Consider the following 9,735-nt stretch of genomic DNA (forward strand, 5'->3'; position numbering starts at 1 on the left):
ATTGGAAGTCAAATCTTCCACCATCTTGGGCCTAGTTGATTCTAATCATTTTTTGTGGGATCCTGTTCTTAATGGTTGTGTCATTCTTTTAGTGCTTGTGTCCTGCCCCCTTCCTTCCTGTCTCTGAAGTATTTCATTTGGGACTGTTCCATGCCCATATTAATCATGATATGTAGACATTGACCTAAAAAAATGCCAATAGATCATGATTATCTTCAGATATGGTAGATAAACCAGTATATTTTTTTTGTTGTTGGATTTTCATGTAAGACTTGTATCTCTTAGACCTTAAGTGAAAGAGAAAACCTAACCATTAAAGGAGGAGAATACTTCTTTTGGTGCCATATTCATTCTCTCTCTCTCTCTCCTTTCCACTTGGGAAACCTAATGAAGAATAAGATCAATGAATTACAAAAGTTACTCTTCATGGTAAAGTCATATCTAAGTTAGATATGATTTTATTTCATGTTCATTCTATACATATTTCTTTCGTTAACCTTATCCATAGACTTTCGAAAGTTCCAATTTATCTCTGCAGAGCTGTCAAAGCCATTAACGAATAGATAATTAGTAGGGATTTTTGCCTACTCTTAAAGCAGATCTTCAAAAAGTGCACAGAATACGAAAGAAGACAGTGGTGTATAAGAAGCAGGAAAGAAGGTAAGAAACTATTTGAAGGGAAGGGGATGTTGAGAGCCAGGAAATTTGAAACTTCTGCTCAAGCTGCTCTTCCCCAAAGACATTACTCCTCAACTACTAACGCTTAAAGTTTTAAGTTTTATATTAGCAAGAGATACATATGTCTGATGATATTAGATCCATAGGCAAGCATCATCAACTTCTCATTCCTGATTAATTTATGCATCCATTCACCAAATAAACAAACATGGAGTGCTACCTGAATGCCAATTAAGGGTATAAGCATTGAGATAGAGTGATTAACAGGTTAAACATGGATGCTTACCTCATGGGGTTTAAATCCTAAGAGGGAAAAGGGTCTGCAAATAAGTAAACACATAAATAAATAGTCTTTCCTTTGAATATAAAAATATTTACTACTGTTAAAGACTACATGCAAAATGGGAGAGGGCCCCCACAGGATGTGATGTTTCAACTAACTTACAAAGGATGGGGAGACATCAGTAATTTCACCAGGCAGAAGAGAGTTTCAAGAAGAGATCTCAATAAGGACAAGGGCACCATCCTAGCAAGGGGACATGAAGCTCAAGAAACCAATAGAAAGCCAGTGTGCCTACAGCACATCAGCAAAGGGGGTTGGCATAGGTGGGTTTGGAGACATTATCCATGAGAAGCAAGACCTTTCATGGCTTTGAAGACCTTGAGCAGAGTTTGATTTCAATCAAATGTTAACATGAAGCAATAAAGGTTTTAAAAGGGAGAGTGGCATAGACTGCATCTTCAAAATGTCAGTGGTTACTCTGTGGAGGATGGTTCATGGTGGGAGAAGTGGAAGAAGAAAGATGTGAGCTTCTTGGTCAAGAGTGAAAATGGATCATAGTGGATGCATGTTTTTGAGGGAAGAGTCAGATATTATGAGTTCAGTAATGTCTATCATCCCTTTTAAATCTAATCTAGAACCATTGGAAGTTTCTCAACATTAAAGTGTATCCATATAAGAATAAACAATACATTCTTATGCATTTGGACAAGGCCTTAGGTAGATACTAACTTTTGCAGAAACTAGTACACAACTACCTAAATAATCTTTCTCCCATCAATATTGATGATATTTGTCCATTTTTTGAGAAAAATAAGAATTGCCCCTATGACATCAGATGCAAGGCTTTTAATTTCCTATCTTGCAAGGTGGTAGAAGTATGAATCTGTTGACAGAGTTCAGTCCTAAGACTAGGTCCTGCTTCTACAAGTATACAGCCATATCTGCGGTCCACACGGGATTCTCTATGCCAACTTCCCACCCTCAGAATCCAGTCCTTTCATCTCTGATCTGAGCTTATACAGGAACTGATGGATACTGACTTCTAATGGCATTGCTTCCAATTAATAACTACTGTTTTTAAGAGTTATAATCCAATTCACAGTTACCCTGACTCCACTCTCTGCTGCTTGTCCCATCCCTTCAAGGGCTCTGACCTCAGTCCATTTTTTCCAGTTCTTTTCTGTAGCTCAGAGTCCCCCAGCACCACTGAAGCTGATACACATGAGATCTTCACATTAAGATTCTTCCACTTGAACACTGATGACAATTCTGACCTCACAAATGTATTAACTACTTATTTATATTTCTTCTGGATGTTACCTTTAAGTCTCAAGTCTTCTGAAAATACTTGGTCAGATCCTGCTTTATTTTGCTCTGTTGTGTCTGAGAACACTTCCTGAAGTTTGTTTACTGTTCAGATGCAGATGGTGACAGACTGACCTTTCTACAGAGAGGTTATTTGTAACTAATATAAATTGTACAGTTGTTGCTAAGGCATAATTATAAAAACAGACACAAAACAGTTTATATGACCCCTGATGTTCACATTTCCTTCTGGTGTCTCAAGATGAAGCATTCACCTACTTTTTTGAATTGTATACAGCCATAATTTGTTTTTCAGATCTTTTCTAGCATAGCCTAATATATGTCCTTCTTACTGATGGAATGCTTTATGCCTTGGCCAGATGTTTGAAAAAATACTCATCATATCAAGCAATCTTCAGAGACTTCAAAATCATATTAAAGATTTAGAATTTATCCACAACATAAGAAATCTTTAAAAGGATAAACCAAAAATAAGTTTCAGTTCAGTTCAGTTCAGTCACTCAGTCATGTCCGACTATTTGCGACCCCATGAACCACAGCACACCAGGCCTCCCTGTCCATCACCAACTCCCGGAGTCCACTCAAACCCATGTCCTTTGAGGCAGTGATGCCATCCAACCATCTTATCCTCTGTCGTCCCCTTCTCCTCATGCCCTCAATCTTTCCCAGCATCAGGGTCTTTTCAAATGAGTCAGTTTTCGGCATCATGTGGCCAAAGTACTGGAGTTTCAGCTTCACCATCAGTCCCTCCAGTGAACACCCAGGACTGATCTCCTTTAGGATGGACTGGTTGGATCTCCTTACAGTCCAAGGTACTCTCAAGAGTCTTCTCCAATACCACAGTTCAGAAGCATCAATTCTTTGGTGCTCAGGTTTCTTTATAGTCCAACTCTCACATCCATACATGACCACTGGAAAAACCACAGCCTTGACTAGATGGACCTTTGTTGGCAAAGTAATGTCTCTGCTTTTTAATATGCTGTCTAGGTTGGTCATAACTTTCCTTCCAAGGAGTAAGCATCTTTTAATTTCATGACTGCAATTACCATCTGCAGTGATTTTGGAGCCCAGAAAAATAAAGTCTGCAACTGTTTCCACTGTTTCCTCATCTACTTGCCATGAAGTGATGGGACCGGATGCCATGATCTTAGTTTTCTGAATGTTGAGCTTTAAGCCAACTTTTTCACTCTCCTCTTTGACTTTCATCAAGAGGCTCTTTAGTTCTTCACTTTCTGCCATAAGAGTGCTGTCATCTGCATGTCTGAGGTTATTGATATTTCTCCCGGCAAGCTTAATTCCAGCTTGTGCTTTCTCCAGCCCCAGCCCAGCGTTTCCCATGATTTACTCTGCATATAAATTAAATAAGCAGGGTGACAATATACAGCCTGGACATACTCCTTTTCCTATTTGGAACCAGTCTGTTATTCCATGTCCAGTTGTAACTGTTGCTTCCTGACCTGCATACAGATTTCTCAAGAGGCAGGTCAGGTGGTCTGGTATTCCCATCTCTTTCAGAATTCTCCACAGTTTATTGTGATCCACACAGTCAAAGGCTTTGGCATAGTCAATAAGTCCCTCAAAAGTGTTCCTCTTACTCTGTCCCTGTTCACTCCCATGGTTAAAGACCGCGTAACTCCTTGTGAAGAAGCAGCTAAGAATACAGCAGATAGCAACTGTATATTTTGGGAACAGCTCTTGGTATTTGTTATGTACTTTAATGTTTATTAATGTTCAGTTGTTTCTTTGTACATTTTATTTATGTATTTCAGCCCTTTAAATTAAACTACTCAAGAACTCTTTAGCCTCATTTTGATCTCTTCAAAGCTGAGAAAGCTATATTAAAGTCATGTTCCATTTTCAAAGAGCATTTAGTTAATTTGTTTTGATTCAATATTGTGTTGCATAATGATTTATGACTCTTAACTCTGTTATGAATTGTATCTTTTATCAATATGAAATGATGTTTTCCCTTCTATTACAGTTGTTTAACTTTGATTTTCATTTAGTCTGAAATAAATAATATTTCAGAATTATTTGTTAATCATTTGAAAAATTTTGCAACTATATTGATTCAAATAGTATATATATGGGTTGGGAAAGTGTGTAATCTGAAAATGCTTATTGCATTAGGGATGTTTATTGCAATAAATAAATGCTTTTTGCAGTAGGGCTGTCCAGAAACCATTTCCATCTATTGTCATAATTAATTCAGATCTCTAGAAATTGGGTCAAAAGTTCTAATATAGACATATGTAATCACATTTTTTCATTGTCAGTAAGTGTTCTTCTGTTATAGTTGTAATCTTAGCAATAATCGAACTAACCAAGATATTTGTGGATTGGTTTAGAACAACTGGGACTTCCCTGGTAGTTCAGTGGTTAAGACTCTATGCTTCCACTGCAGGGGGCACAGGTTAGATCTCTGGTCAGGGACCCAAAGCAATTAATTTTCTATTTCTGTTTTAGTTAGAATAGGGTATGTTATTCTTTAGTAATAAGTGGATAGGAAAGAAAGGGAAATGAGGGAGGGAGGAAGGAAGGGAAAGGAAGAAAGATGAAAGGAAAGAAGGGGGAAGGGAGGAAGGCAGAGAGGAAGGGAAAGAAAGAAAGAGGAAGGAAGGAAGATGGAAGGAAAGGAAGGAAGGAAATAAGGTGAAAGGAAGGAAGGAGGGAGGAAGGGAAAGAAAAGGAGAAAACTCAGTGGTTTAACACAGTAAAGAAATTTATGATTGTTGTTCTCATTATGACTCAAATAATTCTTTTTTCCTCTCTGAGATAGTGAAGAAGAGGTGAATCAGAGAGCCAGACTGTTTTCTTCTTACAACCCCACTGCCTGGGCTGTGTGGCCTCCAGGTTGCTACCGAGCTGTGAGGATTGTATAAGACACAGCACTCTCACCCACCTTTCTCATCTTACATTCCTTTCACATTTTTATTTCTTGGGAGGGTTTCTTAGTTTGCCTTCTATGTTATTAATCCAATTTGATGCCATGTCAGTTCCTTTTACTGTCTGTTTGCATATAAATTCTGCTGCTGCATTTTCAGTTCCCTTCCAATGTTTTTTTTCCCCACCATCACAGAGCTCTTTTTTCCCTCATAATCACACATTGTTTTCCATAGACAAAGTGCTGAAGAAAGAAAAATGATTTCATAGAGACCAAGGCATTTTGCATTCTTTAGAAAATGCTAAATATTGCACTCAATTTCCTTCTCATTTTAACTGTAGTTTGGTTCCATGAGAGGATCATCTGAGTCCTCAGGATGATGTGCTATTCTTTTTCACAAGCTCAGAGGGTTCACTTTTTCCCATCAAGTGGCTCTGTAGGGATTGAGGAGTGATCTGAACTGACTCAATTGTGTCTACAGGTGAGTGGATCAACCTTGATCCTGATTCCATCCGACATCCCTCTTGCCCTGCCTCATTCCGTCACCTCTGACTCCAGCCCAAGATAATGTCCTATGTGGCCCTGGCTCACTTTACTCTGACGGCTTCTAGCCTCACTATGAGTCTTGCTGCCTTTCTTTGAGCTTCTTTGATGACAACACGTGTCACAACTCAAAACGATGAAGCAACTAACACTCTCTAAGATAACTGTCCAAAAAAGTTGCGGGGGGGGGGGGGGGGGAGCGGATAAGCCAAAGGACTAATACTACACCCTCCAATTATCAATTCTGAGAGGATTTCTTTGAGTTCTCCAAAAGATCCTAGATATTCTTAATGCTTATTTCTTAATTTAATTGGTTCCAAGCACCATATAAAATAGTCCTCCAGTTATTCCTTCTATGGACATCCCAGGTGGCGCTAGTGGTAAAGAATCCAGTTGCCAGTGCAGAAGACACAAGAGACACAGGTTCAGGTCCTGAGGTGGGAAGATCCCCAGGAGTAGGGAATGGCAACCCAGTCCTGGAGAATCCCATGGGCAGAGAGGTCTGGTGTGCTATAGTCTGTGAGGTGGCACGGTATTGGACGTGACTGAACACTCTTACTTATTCCTTCTAAACATTCCCTTTTTATTTCCTCCCTCCCTCCTCCCCTCTCTCCTTCTTTCCTTCTTTATTTCTTCCCTATCTTCTTCCTTTCCTCTCTTACCCTTCCTTCCTCAGTTGTCCTCATGCTAACACACCTAATGAAGCATTTGCATTGTCTTTTTTATTTTCCATATCTCTTTTCATGGCCCCTTGATGTTTTCTCCCAACTAAAATTCATATACATAATTCCCTCCACGTTCAAGTCCTACTTTTGGAGTGAACTGTGTCACAACACTGGTTGTTGTCAACTTGATTATTTCTACACTCTTCTCTTCCTTCTCTGATCTAAGATAGTTACTAATCTCAGAGTTACTGGATTATAAACAAAGCTTTTTCCTTTATCATTTATCACTTTATTAATTAACCAATTGCGGTAGATTTTACACATTGAACTATAGTATTATCCTAAGCTTATCTTCTGGTTCTCTAAAATGTTCAGCTAAGGATATGTACACAATAAAATCCCCAATCTTTATTTTTACCTGACATATCCATGTCTATGGTTTATTTGCTGCTTTTCTATTTTCCAGTATGATGAGCTATCATCCATCTCCCCACTTAACGATGCCGTATTATTTTTGGTAATTACCAGTTCATATTTTTATGTGGAAAAAAAGGATAATCAGTCCAGGAAGAGATAATATACTATAGTCATGTTAAAACTAGCAACTATATCAAAAAGACACAATTAGAAAAAAATTCTAATAGGTACAAACTGGGAGTCTCTGACTCAGGGGGAAAGAGCAAGTGAGAGACAACTAAAATATCTGTTTTCTTTTCAAACTCCAGGGTTTGCCTACAGTGACAAAGCAGGGAAAATGTATGGGCCATAAACCCAGGTTCCAAAATGAGCCATAGAGTCGTTAGGCAAAGTTTACAAGGATCTGGGTTGAAAGAATTTTACAGCGTCTGCCTTAACTTTTGATTGTGTTATCAGTTTAATATGTTATGTGTCTTCACGGGAAATAGGAAAGTTGAGATATGCAAAATAGGGATTGCTGTTTAGATGCTGCACTAAACTTTTAGCACCTGTAGTTATATCCTCGGGTAGTTTCTAACTCATAAGGAAATAATATTATCTTTCATTTTCCAGTTTGCTAAAGCAAATTAACTACATTGTTGACTTTTCTGTGGTCTCCCTTTGAATGGGAAAAGCAATAAAAGTGAAATAATGGTAATAATCACAGTTGCTGGGAGGTTTTCTCTGCAGCGTGTATGGAGAATAGACGCACCCACAAATGAAAATCCATATGATCAGATCTCCTTCAAACAGGTCACTAATTAGCTACTATAACTAACACCTTAATACAGTAGGGGGAGCCAGGTAATTATCTGATACATTCTGAAGGTGAGTCACCTCAATTTAAGTAGCCATCATCCTAGAAATACAATTGCAGAATAACAACTTCTCCATGTTTCAAGGAGTCGTAAACCTCTCCAGCAGTTCTAAAGACAGTTATATGAAGCATCTTTTCAACAAAAAGATTCTGACATGACAGTTTTATCATTTGACCATGGGGTCAGTGAGCAACTTCTTTGATTTTTTAAAAGACACTCATATTTCTTGAGGCAAGAGACTGAAACTCTTTAAGGGTTTCTGCGGCAATTAGAATTTAACCCTTTCATTTGAGTTGAAGAGAATAATGAAAGGGAAATTATAAAGGGGACTTCCCTCATCATCCAGTGATTGGGAATCTGCACTTTTGGTGCAAATTTGATCCTTGGTCAGGCAACTAGGATCCCACTTGCCATGTGGTACAGCCAAAAAATAAAAACAAAAATCTTACCAAAGAAAAAAAAGTATTAAAAAAAAAGAGAAATTATAAAAGAAAAGAATGATCAGAGTTCAGGTCCTACAATCTATAGATTCACTAGAAGACATGAATTTTTTTTAATATGTTGCCTTCTCCTGAGATATAATGTTCTTGTTCTCAATCTAACTTATTGAACTGTATTCTACATGTCTATCTATCAGTCTATTTGGAGAGGGAAAAATACATACATGTACACATTCATGATCTTACTTGTTCAAGGTAATTGGATTTCCTATTACTGTTATAAGAAGAAAAATATTAGCTATCAATTAAAGGAATCTTAACATAGGATGGAACTGGGTTAAGTATTTTACCTTTCTTAAATAGAATCCTTACAAAATGTTGCAATTCCTAGTCTGATTTTTATACATTAATAGCTTGAGGTCAGAAATAGTCATATATTCAAAGTAGCCAAAATTATGACCCATTTTCATAAACTTTAAAAGACCACTTGCATTACTGTACATTGCTTTATCTATTATTGGTGTGGTTTTGCCAGTAATATAATATACAGTTTTTCTTACAGATTAATATGAGTTAAATAGCAGGGCCCTGTTGTGCAGAGAAAGACAGTAGTGCAGATAGTCAGATTTGGTTTCTGACTATGCTAGGAATGGGAAAACTATGGCCCATGCTCCAAATTTAGCTAGCCACCTGTTTTTGCAAATACAATTTTATCAGAACACAATCATGCTCAATTGTCTACATATTGTCTGTGGCTGCTTTCACATTACAATGACAAAGTTGAGTAGCTGTGACATAGACCTTAAGGATCCCAGACTTAAAAAAATTTTACTCTGTGTTGCCTTACAGAGAAAGTTTCACAGTCTTTGGACTAGATCATTACTGTAAGAAACTGTGATGATGTAAGATTTTATCAAAGCAGCATATATACATTTTATTAACACTGAATCCCAGGAACTCAAAAAGAACATAAAGTTACTTTTTTCCCATTCTGTGAAATTTTTTACTGATACCAAAATTATTCACCTTTACTCTTAAAAGTGACAATTATATTTTCTTAATGTTTCCCTTTTGCAGTATATTCCTTAAGTTGAATCCAAATGTGATAGTAGCACTTTGTGGTTATATTTGCCCTATCACAAACTATCTTTAAATGGTCCCTCACTTATACAATATACTTACTCTATTACAAAATTCTGTGAGTTCTGCCTCTGAAATTATTTTTAATTCAAGATCTCTTTCCTTTTCACATTTTCATCCTTATAGAATCTAATACCTTAAGAAAGTGAAACTGTTAGTTGCTCAGTCATGTTTGACTCTGTGCAGCCCCATGGACTGTATCCTACAAAGTTCCTCTGTTCATGGAATTCTCCAGGCAAGACTACAGGATTTGGTTGCCATTCCCTTCTCCAGGGGATCTTCCCTACCCAGGCATCAAACCTAGGTCTCCTGCATCGCAGGCTGACTCTTTACCACCTGAGCCACCAGGGAAGAGGCGATTACCCTGGCAGTCATCTTCTAACCTTACCTATCTCTGCTTCCTCAAAATAAGTAGTTTTATAATTTCTCCTTTCCATCAGTCATGACAATAATATTAGCAACAATAATGACAACAGCAAAAAAGTTTACATAGTACTTATTA

The sequence above is a fragment of the Dama dama genome, chromosome 4 (genome assembly GCF_033118175.1).
Source record: "Dama dama isolate Ldn47 chromosome 4, ASM3311817v1, whole genome shotgun sequence".
NCBI classification, from domain to species: domain Eukaryota; kingdom Metazoa; phylum Chordata; class Mammalia; order Artiodactyla; family Cervidae; genus Dama; species Dama dama.